Source organism: Leptonychotes weddellii, chromosome 1 (genome assembly GCF_054177405.1).
Source record: "Leptonychotes weddellii isolate Sample4059 chromosome 1, ASM5417740v2, whole genome shotgun sequence".
NCBI classification, from domain to species: domain Eukaryota; kingdom Metazoa; phylum Chordata; class Mammalia; order Carnivora; family Phocidae; genus Leptonychotes; species Leptonychotes weddellii.
This window is the reverse complement of record NC_138369.1, coordinates 129,388,034-129,404,231: the sequence shown is the minus strand read 5'-3', so window position 1 is coordinate 129,404,231 and position 16,198 is coordinate 129,388,034.

The following is a 16,198-nucleotide window of genomic DNA, read 5'->3' as shown; positions in this document are numbered from 1 at the left end:
TTCTCAAATCTATGGAGTCAAGTATAAATCACTGAGGAGCATTAGTGCATGAAGGTTTCCCAAGTTGTCTGTAGACGGAGTGCAGATTTAGTGCTTATGAAACGAAGTCTACAGTTTGTTGGGAGGCTGGGAGAGCACAGAGCTTAATGGTTAGGAACACCAGCTATAAAGAGACCTGGCTTCAAATCATAGATTTGCCCCTTGCATGTTGCGTGTTCTTGGGAAAATTTCTCCACCTTTCTACCTTTTCTTTGTCTATAAAATGGTATGAGTAATACCAACTTTGTAGCATTGTTACAAGGACTAAATGATATCATGTTTTTTTTTTTTTAAAGATTTTATTTTTTTATTTGAGAGAGAGAATGAGATAGAGAGAGAGAGAGCATGAGAGGGGAGAGGGTCAGAGGGAGAAGCAGACTCCCTGCTGAGCGGGGAGCCCGATGCGGGACTCAATCCCGGGACTCCAGGATCATGACCTGAGCTGAAGGCAGTCGCTTAACCAACTGAGCCACCCAGGCGCCCTGAGATCGTGTTTTTAATGGGGTATATTCATATATCTATATAAGTAAAATATATGTAAACAGTATATATGAGAAATGCTTAAGTGGTAAGCATTCAACAAAGGATAGCTATTTCTATATAAATTAGTCATTTGTCTTTGGCACTCAACATTGAGCCTCTTTTAACTTCATTATTAAAAAAATTGGGGGGGGCAACCCTCTTGGGTCTCCTCCCTCCTTGGGAGCTTTCTACTATCAACTTCGCTATAGCTTAATAAACCTTGCTTTGCTGCCCACCACTCTTCAAAAAAAAAAAGTAAATAAATAAAAAATAAAAAATAATTTTTTTAAAGATTTTGTACACCCAATGTGTAGCTCAAACTCACAACCCTGAGATCCAGAATTACATGCTCTACTGACTAAGACAGCCAGGTGCCCATTGGGCCTCTTTTCAAAATGGAGAATGAGTGTGGTAGATCATAATGTGTCACTTGGCTTAGGTTGAGCTACTTTTCCCAATTCCTTTCCATGTGTGTTTCCAGTTAGGATGATCCATGAGAGATTCATGTGGCAGATTCTTGAGACTGAGGGCAGAAGTGAAGGAACCGCCATTTTGTAGCTTACACACATTGTCATTTATTATTGTGAGGAAGCAGCCAGGCTTACAACTGCTCCAGCTTCCCCTGTATCCTCCTCCAGCATCTCTGGCTTCTGGGCCGGAGGTGTGTGGTTAGCACTCTGATGAAGGGTCACAGCTTCTGCAAGACATCCATAGCCTCACGGTTGGAGGCAACAAGGACTGTCACCATTTCATTTCATCTTTTGGCTCCAACATGTGCTTCCTGTCTTCCACCTTAGATCCAGCTTCTCTTCCCCACTGCCTGCCTGCTGACTATGTATACCTCCTAGTTAGGGTTGCCAGACTTAGCAAATAAAAATATAGGATGCTCAATCAAATGTGAATTTCAGATAAACAACAATTTTTTAGTGTATGTTCCTCTGTAATTCACATTTCACTGGGCATCCTGGGTTTTTTTTTTGTTTTTTATTTGCTAATTTTGGCAACGCTAAGAGTGGAAGGTAAGTGATTGGGGAAAGATGATTGCTGGGCAGAATCCCGTTGAGGATAGTGACTGTGAGTTTACAATGACACCAATTAATACCCAGCTGAATGCTTTCCTCCAGCTGGGCTCAGCTGCTTGGGTGCAGGTAAGGCCTAGATAATTGGGTTTCTCCAGAGTTAGGATTTTACCAGGTAGATGCTGGTAAAAAGCACAGGAGAGTTTAGGGCAGAGGTTTGCAAACTTGAATTGGTCACAGCATCACTCAGAGGACTTTGTCAGAATGCAAACTGTGGAGCCCCACCCACCCCTGAAGTTTCTGATTCAGTAGGTCTGGGTGGGACCCAAGAATGTGCACTTCTAATGAGTGCAGCACTTTAAGACCCACTGGAGTAGAATGAAATGGGGGACAATGAGATTGAAAGTAGATAAGGGGAAGGAGTGACAATGGAGGGGCTGATGGGGCAGAGTGTATTTCCTGCCTTCACAGTGAGCACAAGACTGTGATGGTGACTTAGATGGTGACTTCCTTCAATCTGTTCTTTGCTCTCTAATTTTGGGCTATGTATGTACTAACCCTGTCCTTTCCTAACACTGGCCTCCCTTCTAACCAGGGAAGTTTTGAGAACTCTGGTGTCATGACACTAGTATCCAGTGTGATCAATGGGAAGCTGGGCATTAAAATAGACGCACTGATGGAGGCAACATCAACCACAGAGGTATGGAAGTGAAGGTCACAAGATCACAAGGTCACAAGATCCCACACAGAGACCTATAGGAAGAGAGGATGAGAGAGGGGAGAGGCGAAGGAGGACATGTAAAGAGCACAATGCACAAAAAACCAGAACGCACAAAGAGAAAAGCAAAACCCAAACAAAGAAAACTGCACAGAGGTAAGAGAAGCACAAATATACAAAGGTGAGGAAAGCAAAGAGGCTAACTGCCTCAGAGTTTCCCAAAGGGACTGAGTGATGAAGGAGAACAATAAGGCATCAGGAGCCATAGGGAAGATGAATAGAATTTTGTCATCTAAATTGTGTGTTCTGAGAGTGTTTGATCATGTCTCATGTACTCATCCTATATCCTACTGAAAAGTACACTATAGAGAACAAAATTGCCAAATTGAGGGGTTATGAGTGTATGGGTGTGGGTGTATCATTTTTGATTCTGTGCTTTATTACTCATGCTGTTTTTCCTTTTGCATTACTCATTTACAATGGCCTGGCAAGATTGTGAGAACCATCACCAACATCAACATCATCATCATAATCATCATAGGAATAACACAATAGTCACAATAATCACTCCCATATCCCAGACCCCATGCCTTTCCATATATATTATCTCAATCAGTCCTTTTTTCCTTTCACCAACCCATGAGATTGGTAAATCATCCTCCTTTTTCAGATGAGGGTACTTGCCAGTAATGGGATGTGAAGCAAAGTCTCTTCCCCACATCCTCCCACCTACCCAACACTAACAGTCCAGGCCTAAGCTCTGCATTTGTCTCTGTTCTGATTACATTTCTGCAATCAGGAAGGGACACTTCCGCTTGGGAGGTACAAGGGAAGGCTGGTTTGAAAAGCCAGGAAATGTGAGGTTGGGAAATGGGGAGGAGAAGGAAAAGTGGAAATTATTAATCTTACCTCAAATTCACTCTGATTTTCCACATTCTTCTTTAGGGTGTATAAATGAGGAGCAAGGGAAGACCTTTAAGGGAGTGTTTAAACCCCCTGCTTTGAAATCACTGTGATAGGAGACTGGCACAGTGGAGAGAGCTCTATGAGGGTACAGAACATGGAGCAAGGGGATGTTGGGGTGACTGGGGTCAGGGCTGAGGAGGCTTCCTCCCAGAAGAGGAAATCCCTAAAGGCAAATATCAATGATAGGCAAAGGGTTCCTATTCCTAATATGTATAATGCACTTACTTGCAAATCAGTAAGGGAAAGGCAAACACCTCTAATGGAAAAATGGTCAGAATTGAACATGCATGTCAAAAGAAGAAATACAGGTGACTAATTAGCATGTGAAAAAAAGGCCAACAAAAATATTTTTAGATAACTTCCATTGTCAGTGGTTGTGTGGAGAAATGAGTAATTTACTCCAGTAGAGGGCAGTTTGCAGGTATGTATTCACGTTTACTTTTATTTTTGTACTGTGGTAAAATATACATAATATAAAACTTACCATTTAACTATTTTAAGTATACAGTTCAATGGCATTAAGCATACTGACACTGTTGTGCAAACCACCACCATCTCTAGAACGTTTTTCACCTTCTCAAACTGAAACTCTACCTGTTAAACAATAAGTCTCCATTCCCCCTATATTCACATTTTTTAAAATTTTATTTTATTATGTTCTGTTACTCACCATACAGTACATCATTAGCTTTTGATGTAGTGTTCCATGATTCATTGTTTGCGTATAAGATCCAGTGCTCCATGCAGTACGTGCCCTCCCTAATACCTATATTCACATTTTAATATGATTTATGATTTTATTTCAGTAATTGCTCTTCTAAGAATTTATTCTAAGGAGATAATTGAAAAATGTGAAAAACATACATGTACAAGAATGTTCCCAGTAGAAACAACCTACATATCCATCAGTAAGGAATTGGTGAAATAAATTATGCTGCTCAGGGACAAGGGAACACAGTGCAGTCATTAACAATTATGATCTTGATTATGTACACTATCAAGGAAACATGTCCATGATCTACTTAATGAAGGACAAAGATGATAAAAATGGATATCATGGCTCTATTATATAAAACTATGTATGTGTGTGTCTGTTGTACTTCATTTCTAGAGAAAAAGAAATACTCAGATCCCCAGTTGAGGCAATGTCTTGTTTCACTTGATTAGGAAATATATTGTCCCTGTGGCATAGATGAGTGAAATTTCCAAATGCATCTGGCTATGCAAAGTAGAATGTCTCTCACCTGTTTGTTGTCTGAAATACAGTCAGAAATAATACAGGGGTGCCTGGCTGGCTCATTTGGAAGAGTTTGTGACTCTTGATCTCAGGGTCATGGGTTCAAGCCCCATGTTGGGTGTAGAGATAACTAAAAAAAAAAAATCTACTTCTGAAGTAATATGTAGCGATTGTATCCTATTGGTGGACTAGAAATATCCTCCCCTCCTCTCCATCTATTGCCACATATTAGAATTTGAGCGAGTTGTAACAGATTGTGATGTTGCAATATTCTTTAATGTGCACAGGTTGGTTATATTGTCTTTAATTGACTTAGAATACATTTCTTCCCATGGTGGGTACAGCATAACCAGGAAAATAATGTTATCTCATTATAACATGACTATAATGGCAACAAATCATATAGGAGGGAATGTGATAGTTTTGTTAAAAAGGGATAAATAGAGGGATGCCTGGGTGGCTCAGTCGGTTAAGCTTCTGCCTTCGGCTCAGGTCATGATCCCAGGGTCCTGGGATCGAGTCCCACATTGGGATCCCTGCTCAGCGGGAAGCCTGCTTCTCCCTCTCCCTCTGCCTGCCGCTCCCCCTGCTTGTGCTCTCTCTCTCTTTCTCTCAAATAAGTAAATAACAAATAGTAAACAAATAAGTAAATAAATAAAAAACAATAAGTAAACAAATAAGTAAATAAAAAATCTTAAAATAAAAAAAATGGATAAATAGAGGGACATCTGGGTGGCTCAGTCAGTTGAGCTTCTACCTTCAGCTCAGGTCATGATCCCAGGGTTCTGGATTGAGCCCCTCATTGGGCTCCCTGCTCAGTGGGAAGTCTGCTTCTCCCTCTCCCTCTGCCTCTCCCCTCCACTTGTGCTCTCTCTCTCAAATAAATAAATAAAATCTTTGAAAAAATGGATAAATACCTCTGTTCAATAGAGGAGATATATACTGCTTTTTTTTTTTAAGGAAATATCAAAGTTAGGCTCGAGTTTTATAAAATCTTGGGTCCATTTGTGACCACCTAAGACCAGTCTGTTTATTTCCCAAGCATATTCTGTGAATACTGTCTCACTTCTATACATTTTATGAATAGTAGGCATACTTTTAAATCTATACTGTCAATGGAAATTTCACTTGAAAGATGTTTTTGTTATATTTTAACCTATAAGATAAAGTTCCAGTATATGTAAATGTAAATTGTATGTAAATTTTATTAATGAATGAAGATAAATCAAATCATATACATTTAGAAATATTAGCATTTTTTAATTAAATGTAATAAAGCTTTTAAACTACTCTGATGTGCCCTCTCTGAGCAAAACTATTAAACATAGTAAAATAAAAATTAAAAGTAGTTGATAAAAATAGGATCCCGTGACCCCATTATAGAAAATAGTGTGTATACGTGTATGTATATAAGTGTGTAGATTAAGAACAATATCCTGGGCGCCTGGGTGGCTCAGATGTTAAGCGTCTGCCTTTGGCTCAGGTCATGATCCCAGGGTCCTGGGATCGAGTCCCACATCGGGCTCCCTGCTCCTTGGGAGCCTGCTTCTCCCGCTGCCTCTCTCTCTCTCTCTGTCTCTCATGAATAAATAAATAAAATCTTTAAAAAAAAAAAAAAAGAACAATATCTTAAGGGATGTTTGGCAAATTGAGTTGTTGGGTTTTTTTCAAAGATTTTATTTATTTATTTGACATTTATTTGTTCCCTCCAGAGAGGGAACATAAGCAGGGGGAGTGGGAGAGGGAGAAGCAGGCTTCTCGCTGAGCAGGGAACCCAATGCGGGGCTCGATCCCAGGACTCTGGGATCATGACCCGAGCCGAAGGCAGACGCCCAACAACTGAGCCACCCAGGTGCCCCAAATTGAATTTTTTGAGTGATGAAGTTTTGTTTTCTTTATTCTTTCCCTTTTTTTTTCTTTTTTTTTTTTTAAGCAGGCTCCTTACCCAGTGTAGGGTTTGAACTCATGATCCTGAGATTAAGAGTCGCGTGCCCCGCCTACTGAGCCAGCTGGGTGTTCCTCTTTCCTTAATTAATTTTTTTACAACAAGCATTTTATTTTTATATTTGGGGGGAAATAATTTTCTTTTGCAGGGGAAAAGTGTGACTCTGAGACTAAAATGCTTTTGAGTACTTACTTCCCTGAAACCACCAAAGCTTTATAGCCATCACTCTACCAACTTGCCCTTTCTCTCCTGAGAAGAATCCACTGAGATTCTTACCCATAGCTCTTCCCTTGTTTGACTTAGTTTTGAAAGAGCCATGTTGTGTCTTCTATTTCTTCACCCTCCTGGTTTTTTCTCCCCTCTCCCTATTTATCTTTTCTGCCAGGGTGGATTCTAGAATATTGAGGCCCTGGGGGCTGGATTCACAGATACCCAATGCTGCCCTCTGTTGGGACTCATTTTTGCCAATGTGTTCTCCAGGGGTCCTGCGGTTCTTTCCACTTTCCTAGAGAGCTGTGGTATGACTGACCTCATTATCACTTCATACAGTCTGGGGTGGTGGTAGTCCAGGGTGGTGTGCAACATAGGCTTCTGGCTGAATACTTTGTGTTCAAAAAGGATGAACACATCCAGAGGAGAAAGGTCCTCATGGGAACAGAGTCTCTGGATAGGTTACGAGGACCATAGTTGTGTCCCTTGGTGGGAGTGTTTGACTTAGCTGTGAAATTCAGTCTGGGCTCTCAGCTCATTTGGAGAGGAGACTCACTTGGTGGAAAATTTCATGTACTCTCTAATCACTTTTTCATTTTTATGGAAATCATACTGGGGAGAGGTTTCGCCACCTGCAAATATTTGTGATCTGTTTCCATGATGCCATGGGGGTGCAGAACACTAGGGAGAGGTGTCTTTTAAATACTGAGTGATGAGAAAACCAATGCATATTTTATAGAATCAGTGGACAAAGTGCACCTTGATCAAAGATGGGTAATTTCAGCACCAGCACCAGATCTCCCCCAAGACCTGGGACCTTCTGGTTCCATCTCTGCCAGGGACCATAGATGGAAGTAAAAAACAAAGCTTTCTTTACAATCATAGGAATAAAGAAGAATTTTCTATTTTATGTTTATTAACTGCCTTTCCATATGCTCAGGAAAAAATAACAAAAGCCACCTGCCTTCAGTGTTGCTCACAGCATAAAGAGGAAGACAAACTACCAAATATATAATTACCATCCAACATGGGAGCAGAGAAGGAGAAGCCTCCATCCTATACTAAGGTGTGGAGGTCAAAAGGCCAGGGAAAGGCTTTCTGCAATAGGTGATGCCTGGGCTGAGACTTGAGACAGAATTGAATTTGGCAAGTGTGGGCTTATGGGGGGGGTGGTGGTAAGGGCCTGCTCCCTGCCCCTTTCTAATAATGCCTCTAGGACCACCTGGGTGACACAGTCGGATAAGTGTCTGACTCTTGATTTCACTCAGGTCATGATCTCAGGGTCGTGAGATCAAGTCCCATGTCAGGCTCCGCGCTGGGTGTGGAGCCTGCTTAAGATTCTCTCTTTCCCTCTGCCCTTTCCCACCCTCTAAAGAAAATAATAATGCTTCTAGGTATTTAACTATTAATCACAATGCCCTTATTTACATATGTGCATGTAGACAATATTTGCATACAGATTTCTGAATGCATAAAACCCTCACAAGGTTAATTTTGTGACTTGACTGGATGGAAAGCTGTTTTCTGTGGTTTTGACCTGAGTTCCTTTTATGATGGACATCCTTATAGTGAAGTTCTGTGTGTGGATTAGATTCATCATCTAGATTCACTCCTGTAGGACTGGGAAGGCAGAGGTCACTTTGGACGCCTGGCTAGTTTTCTGCAAGAAATTTATCATGGAGATAGCGGGTGGGGGGGAAGGGCTGTTGTTCAGCAGTGCTCTAGGAACTTGCCACTAGCGTTGTGCATGGCAAGCAGGACAAAGTCGTTGCAGCTGCTGCAGGAGCAGCTTCCTGACTCTCTACCTTCCCTTTCTTGCAGAAGAGACAGCAGCTCCGATGGAGCCAAGTTCTCCAGGGTCGTTCTGGAAGACACTCTTACAGGACCAGCACAGAGCCCCTTTCTCCAGCTCTTCCAAGTGTCCTGTAAACACCTCATTCCTGTATTCAATCACTCTCAGCTTAAAAATATGGTTTCTGCTTCTTGTAACTGAACCCGGACTGATAAATCTTTAATGAACATTTTCCCTACTTTAGAATGGAGGCCATTAACTCCATTGAGAGAAAGATAAAATTTTTTTGAGCTACAATTTTTTTTAGGGGGGGACAGAGGAAGAGGGAGAGAGAGAACCTGAAGCAGGTTCCATGTCCAGTGCATGAGCCCCATGTGGGGCTCGATCTCACAACCCTGAGATCATGACCTGAGCTGAAATCAAGAGTCGGACACTTAACTGAGCCACCCAGGCGCCCCTTGAGCTATAATTTATAGAGAAAGACTCCAAGTCCCAAAAAACTAACTAAAGCCTTAAAGCCAGATCTCTCTGCTACCAAAGCTTTTGCTCTTATTTATCACCTATTAAAAAACAAAATCCAAATGAGTAAATTTGAAGATCTAATTGGCTTTATTAAGCAATTCATGAATCTGGCAGCATCCCACCTAACAAGTAGAGGGGAGTTCATAAGAAGGAAAATTATTAGCAAAAGACAAGAAAGCACTGTTTTAGGCAAGATCACCTTCACTATGGAGAAGGGCAGGAGGTCTTACTATGCAGATTACCTCATCTTCCTTTGGGGGATGGAGAAGGCCTAGGCAACAGATTACCAAACTTAAATTTCTCAGGGAGCTTGGAACTGAAAATAGGTTAGGTATTAAGCTCTGGTTTGGTGACTTGGCCTGGCTCAAGAGGCACCATTTTGGGCATGTGGTTTCTTTTTAACACACCTTATGTTGACTCCCAAAAATTCACATACACACTACTTCACACACAAAATCTTCTCTACATTGATGGATAGTGTGTTCAAATTGTCTTTTTCAGGTTTCCTTTGTTTGTCTTTGTCTTCCAAATAGGTTGTGAGGGGAAGCCAGCTAGGGCAGAATATGCCTGAAGAATCATTCCAGTACACAGCAGTGGATAATTTGCAGGGTCAGCCCTTTAATCCAGTTTAACCACTAACAAAGGGAGCCAAGGCAGAGCTGAAGCATGCAGCCCCATAGGATTAGGCCAGCTTCAAAGCCATGCTACTTTCTAATGATGAGGAAGGTATATATGAACCTGGGAAAGAAGGGGGCTAATTTCTGGGAAGAGGTGAGTTTTGGATTTTTATGCTTGAATTCTTTTTGGCATTGCGCCATTTTGCTTTCTTTTCCAGGGAAGTGATTTCCATGACTCTTCAAAAATCTATTCCTACTGGTTTAATAAATGACACTAGAATTGTACTTGGAAAAAACTAAGTTAGAATCTTTCCTCAGGTCAAATGTCAAAATTAATTCCTGTCGGGGCACCTGGGTGGCTCAGTCGGTTAAGTGTCTGACTTCTTGATTTCAGCTGAGGTCACGATCTCAGGGTTGTGAGATCCAGCCCCACGTTGGGCTCCATGTTGGGTGTGGAGCCTCCTTCAGATACTCTCTCTCTCTCTCCCTCTGTCCCTTCCCCTCACCCCCAACGCATACACTCTCTCTCTCTCAAAAAAAAAAATTCCTGCCATATTAAGGAACAAAATGTAAAAGTTAAGAGAACCAGAATAAAATATAGGCGAATAAACTGGAAATAACATAAATGCCCATCAGTATGGGCAGTAGGGAAATGGCTAAATAAATGAGGCCATATTCATAGTAAGCACCATAAATCATTACAAACTATGAGGTAAATCTCAGTTTACAGACCGAGGAAGATGCCTGTGTTGAACCTGTAAGCAATAAATACAAGATACCAAACACTGAGGAGAGGAATACCACTTTTATTTTTTAATAATTGTATACCTAATCTATATTTATGTATATATATAATAGTCCAGTTTGAAAAGTGTTAGAAAAGAAACAACCGGCCAAAAATGGAGTACTTTGTGCTAAGCCCCACATCAGCAAACCAAGACTTAATACCAACCTAACCTGGGGCGCCTGGGTGGCTCAGTCATTAAGCGTCTGCCTTTGGCTCAGGTCATGATCCTAGGGTCCTGGGATCAAGCCCCGCATCGGGCTCCCTGCTCCGCGGGAAGCCTGCTTCTCTCTCCCACTCCCCCTGCTTATGTTCCCTCTTTTGCTGTGTCTCTCTCTGTCAAATAAAAAAAAAAAAATCTTTAAAATACCAACCTAACCTAACTGCAGTTTCAACCTCTCCCAGGACTATAACCAATTAGTAAATCTGAATTACCTGGTACGCACTAGTGAGGTAATCCACCTGATAGACTCCCACCCTTCCCCAAAGCATGATGACCTTGCCTGAAGCAATCCACTCTTTGCTAGAAACGTCCTTTTCCCACCCCCTTCTGCCTATAAAAGCCTTCCATTTTGCACAGCTACTTGGAGCTCCTTTTTATTTGCTAGATGGGATATTGCCTGATTCATGAAACTTTGAATAAAGCCAATTAGATCTTCAAATTTACTCAGTTGAATTTTGTTTTTAGTTTTTTTTTTAATGTAATCTCTACACCCAACATAGGGCTTGAACTTACAACCCTGAGATCAAGAGTTGCATGCTCCACTGACTAAGCCAGCCAGGTGCCCCTTGAATTTTGTTATTTAACAGACTATGTACCAAACTGGGGCCCTCTAGGTTACCTCTGGAAGGATAGAAATGGAGGGGCCAGAAGAAGCAGGAGCTCTTTTACTTCTTTCTCCATATAATATTTTAAAGAGTGGCAGAGCTATAAATTATTTCTATTATTTGTTTTCAGGAATTCTCTGAAGAAAAAATTTAAACGATCTTTGAAAAGTGAAAAAAATATATAGTAGGGTAAGGAAGTTTTTCTAAGCATAACACCAAAGATGAAAACCATGGAGGAAATTATTTAAAGAGCTGAAACTCTCATCTCATAAACACTAAACTTGTAAAAGGTATTCACAACATAGAAGGTCGTGGTAGATACTGTGAGTTGGCTCACTCAACCTCCATTCCTTCATCCTTCTATGTATAGAGTGTATAAAGCTTAGAACTACATTTCTGAGATTTTCTTGCAGCTAGGGTCCTGGCTGTAAATGAGATTCTGCCCGTCAGATGCACTCACAATATTTAGAAGCAGATGTGAAACCGAGCCCGTCTTGCTGCTGCTATTAGAAAACAAGATTATGGAGACCTAAGTCTTTAGAGGCAGTTGCAACCATACCTGGAGTTCCAGCGTCCAGGCATCAGCTTTGTGGATACTGAAGGCAGCTGTGGGCTCAGGATAGATACCATAGAAAAGTAAAACCACAGAAAAGAGAACAAAAATGAAAGGAGCATAAGGGACAAGAGACGTTGTTGACAACACCATAAAAAACACAGTGGGCAGAAATGAGAAAAAGACAAGGAAATAAAAAATTAAGTAAAGTGATAATTAGTTGAAGACAAACATATACATAATTGGCATTCCTAAAGGGGAAAACTGAGAACAGTAAATAAAGATGAAATTCAAAAAAAAATTATGTGAAATAAAAGACAATTTGAATCTATGGACTGAAAAGGCACATACTGTCTTCCAGGAAAAATGGACTCAGAACAGTCACCAAAAAAGAGTATCTCTTTGCAAAAGCTTAAACCTTCAAAATTCTTCAAATTTCAAACCACATTCACGGCAGACAATGATGACTTCCTTTCTAGAGCCAGGAACTTAGCTTCTAGCCACCAGACCCAACAAATGTGCTCCTGCTTCCTTCCATGTCCTATCTTACAGCACATGGGGTAGTCCATTCCCCATGCTCTGGTCCCAGCTTCTATCTTCTCAGAGCCTGACTTTATTGGGTGTCTCAGCCTCTTATATCTTCAGCCTTGCTCTCTCCACTATTTCCCATGTTATACATTTTATCTTATCCACTTCAAGTCTATACCTTACTGTAAATGCTTGTTCGATTGTCCCCATCCTTCACTGGCTCCAGGACAAAGACCATGTCTGTTGGTTTCTTGTGGACCATGGGAAGACCCAGTAGAGTGCCTGATAGAGTTGATGCCAAATACGTGTTGAATATAGTAAGTACACAACAAAGACTATTCCAGTGTTAAATCACTAGATTCAGTATCTCCACTGTGCTAAGTATCAGAAGGCACTCTCAGTGCACTTAAACCTGGGAGTCCAGAACAAAAGGCAGCCCCTCCCCAATCCAACAGAACGTAGTCTGGTCATTCTGCATTCACTCTTGTTTCTCTGGTCCTGTAAGCCTAATCTTTGACTAATTCCAGGACTTCTTTTTTTCCCTGTATATAGATTCACCTTCACCGTTTCTGCCTCTGGACTAAATGATTTCTGCATCTATGCCTTTGGCTTATTTAGCATCTGACAGCCACACCCAGGTGGTACCTACCCACCCTGGAGTTGTGTTCCTCAGCTCGTAGACTCCAGTCTGCTCATTTTCACTACCAATGCCTCCCGGGCCATGGTGCATGGGCAGCCACAGCAGATACTGCCATTTCTGACCTGGAAACTGAATGGTGGTATGGAAATTATAAAACAGCAGGAGCAGACTGAAAGGGCATGGGAGCTTCTGGTTTCTACCAGATTAGTAAATGAGTGAGGGCTGCTGGCTCCCTCCCTCTGTATCAGTGTTTGAGAAATGATGGGTGGATAGGATCCCCTACACCACTCCCAGGCAACGAAGCCACCAAATAGATATGTGCATACACGTGAGAAAACGGGGCTGTTTTGAACGGGTGATGGGGAAGCAGGAGGCATGAACACAGCCTGGGGTGGAGTGAGAGGATAAATGAGACAAAAATGGATAAAACCCCCCATCTATGGAGATCCAGCATGGTGCACAGTGCTGGTGCAGGAGTTCTGGGGCAAAATCCCAGTGTGGCAAAGCCATGAACTCACCTCAAGACGTCTGAGCACTGACTTGCTTCAGACATTTCACATCTTCATTTTTTTTTTTTTTCCACTGTGAAGATACTTATCCCTAAGGGTTATTTAACATCTATATAGCACTTACTAACTCCCTCTTCATTCCTTTGTCAAACCTATTATAAGAAAAACAGATTTTACAGATTTTATTTACTTACTAGCAAGCATAAAACTTCACAACTAACCAAATCATTTTTTTTTTAATTAAAAAAATTTTTTTTTATTTATTTGCGAGAGAGAGAATGAGAGAGAGCACGAGAGGGAGGAGGGTCAGAGGGAGAAGCAGACTCCCTGCTGAGCAGGGAGCCCGATGTGGGACTCGATCCTGGGACTCCAGGATCATGACCTGAGCCAAAGGCAGTCGCTTAATCAACTGAGCCACCCAGGCGCCCATAACCAAATCATTTCATTTATGTTTTTTAAGTAGGCTCCAAGCTGGGCCTCATGAGCCTGAGATTAAGACCTGAGCTAAGATCAAGAATCAGATGCTTGGAGCACCTGGGGGGCTCAGTCGGTTAAGCATCCAACTCTTGATTTCAGCTCAGGTCTTGACCTCAGGGTTGTGAGTTTGAGCCCTATGTTGGGCTCCCCATTGGGTGTGGAGCCTACTTAAAAAAAAAAAATTAAAATTAAAAAAAAGAGTCTGATGCTTAACCGACTGAGCTACCCAGGGTCCGCCCCCGCCCCAAATCACTTTAGAATAGTGGCATAACCTGTTTACGATTTAAGACTCTGGAGACTGGGGTGGCAAACTGTGCTGAGGCGTGTGACAATAGAGCAAACTCTACTTGGTTATCTAACTTACATTAAATTTTCATTACCTCAGCCAAATACATCAAAAGCTTCACTGTATACACATTCATGAACAACCACATGTGGGAAGGCATGTGAAAATCTCTTCCAAGTTGATTGTAGCCTTCTTGAAATGTCACTAGGAAACCTAATGGGGTGAGGGAGAAGAAGCCAGGAGGTGTTCAGATACTGTGATTTGAGTATTTCCAAATGTGATAATGTCATAAAGTTGTTGAGTCACTGTTTCTGTCTAAATTGAAAAAATTAACTATTAGTGGCTTTGAGTGTTAAAGTGGCATTGAACCTAAGATATACTAATGTCCATAGGTAGAAAAAAACCCATTTCTATACATATAGAATGGGAAAGGTAGTGGCTATCTACTGGAACATCAGAGCACATATTTGGACAACCATTTCCAAATATGTCCAATTTATTTTATTTTATTTTTTTTTTAATATTTTATTTATTTATTCATGAGAGACAGAGAGAGAGAGAGAGGCAGAGGGAGAAGCAGGCTCCCAAGGAGTAGAGAGCCCGATGCGGGACTCGATCCCAGGACCCTGGGATCATGACCTGAGCCGAAGGCAGACGCTTAACCATCTGAGCCACCCAGGCGCCCCAAATATGTCCAATTTAATTTAAACATTAAAGAATGAACTTCTGGGGGAACACTTAACAAAGCTGATTTAAATAAACCCCTCCATTTCGGCAAATCTATCAGAGAGGTTATAGGCAAAAGACAGCTTATGAATAATGCCTACTAAATAAGCTATACTTGATCAACATACCAAAAGGTGAGCAGTGTAATATATAAGATATAGACAGCTTTATCTTCAGTGCACTATGCAAATAATATTGGCTTAATTCAACTATTTGAAGTAATTTATTACATACAGTTTTAGCTACTTTTATGAAATATTTAAAACTTTAAAAATCTAAATATTATTATTAAAATTTCCCACAAAGATCTCAGCTTGGCAATTAGGTCCCACATACTATGTCAGTCAATTTCACGAAGTGCATGGCTCCGTGCCACAGGGCAGACTGGCTCCAAGTGCACATGGTGAAGGCATGTCCAGGATATCCTTCCTCAAACTATATTCAGGTTATGAGGAACAATCACACTCCAAAACTACAGCCAGTCTCCCTGCTGCTACTGCACAGAGCATGGCACATGAATGTGCAAGGGTGCTCATGCAATGAGACTCGTGGCCCACAGCGTAAAACAAAAGGGACTGGGATCATCTGCAGCCAGAGGAGCTTGCCCTGAATTGTTTTAGACTGCTCTCTTTCCTACATAACTCTTTGAGGAGGACTTCTCCCTATGCTTTACGTAAGATCTGTCCCCATTCTTTAAGTAGGACAATTCTAGTCCAGTTAAAGTAGAAATTGAATTATTTCACAATTAACACCTTGTGTTCCCCAAATGGTGCACATGGCTTGTGTTCTTCATCCAGGTTTTAAAAACTCATGGTAAGTAGGGTGCCTGGGTGGCTCAGTTGGTTAAGTGACTGCCTTCGGCTTAGGTCATGATCCTGCAGTTCCAGGATCAAGTCCCGCACCGGGCTCCCTGCTCAGCAGGGAGTCTGCTTCTCCCTCTAACCCTCCTCCCTCTCATGTGCTCTCTCTCTCTCAAAGAAATAAAATCTTTAAAAAAAATTGATGGTAAGTAAAGACAAGATACAGATTAGTTTCCATTTTTATTGAAGTTGTTTCTTTTTTTTACTAAGGAATACATTACACTTAGAGTTCAATAACACAAATAAAGATTAGTTCTTAAATCTTCTATTTCATTTACCAAAAATGTAAACATAAAAGAAAATAATTCATCACTCCTTCCCTATCCTGACTGAATGTATCAACAAAAAAAGGAAGGAGAAGGAGAAGAAAGAAGAAGATAGGAGTAGAAGAGAAGAAAGAAGAAAAAAGAAAGAAGAGGA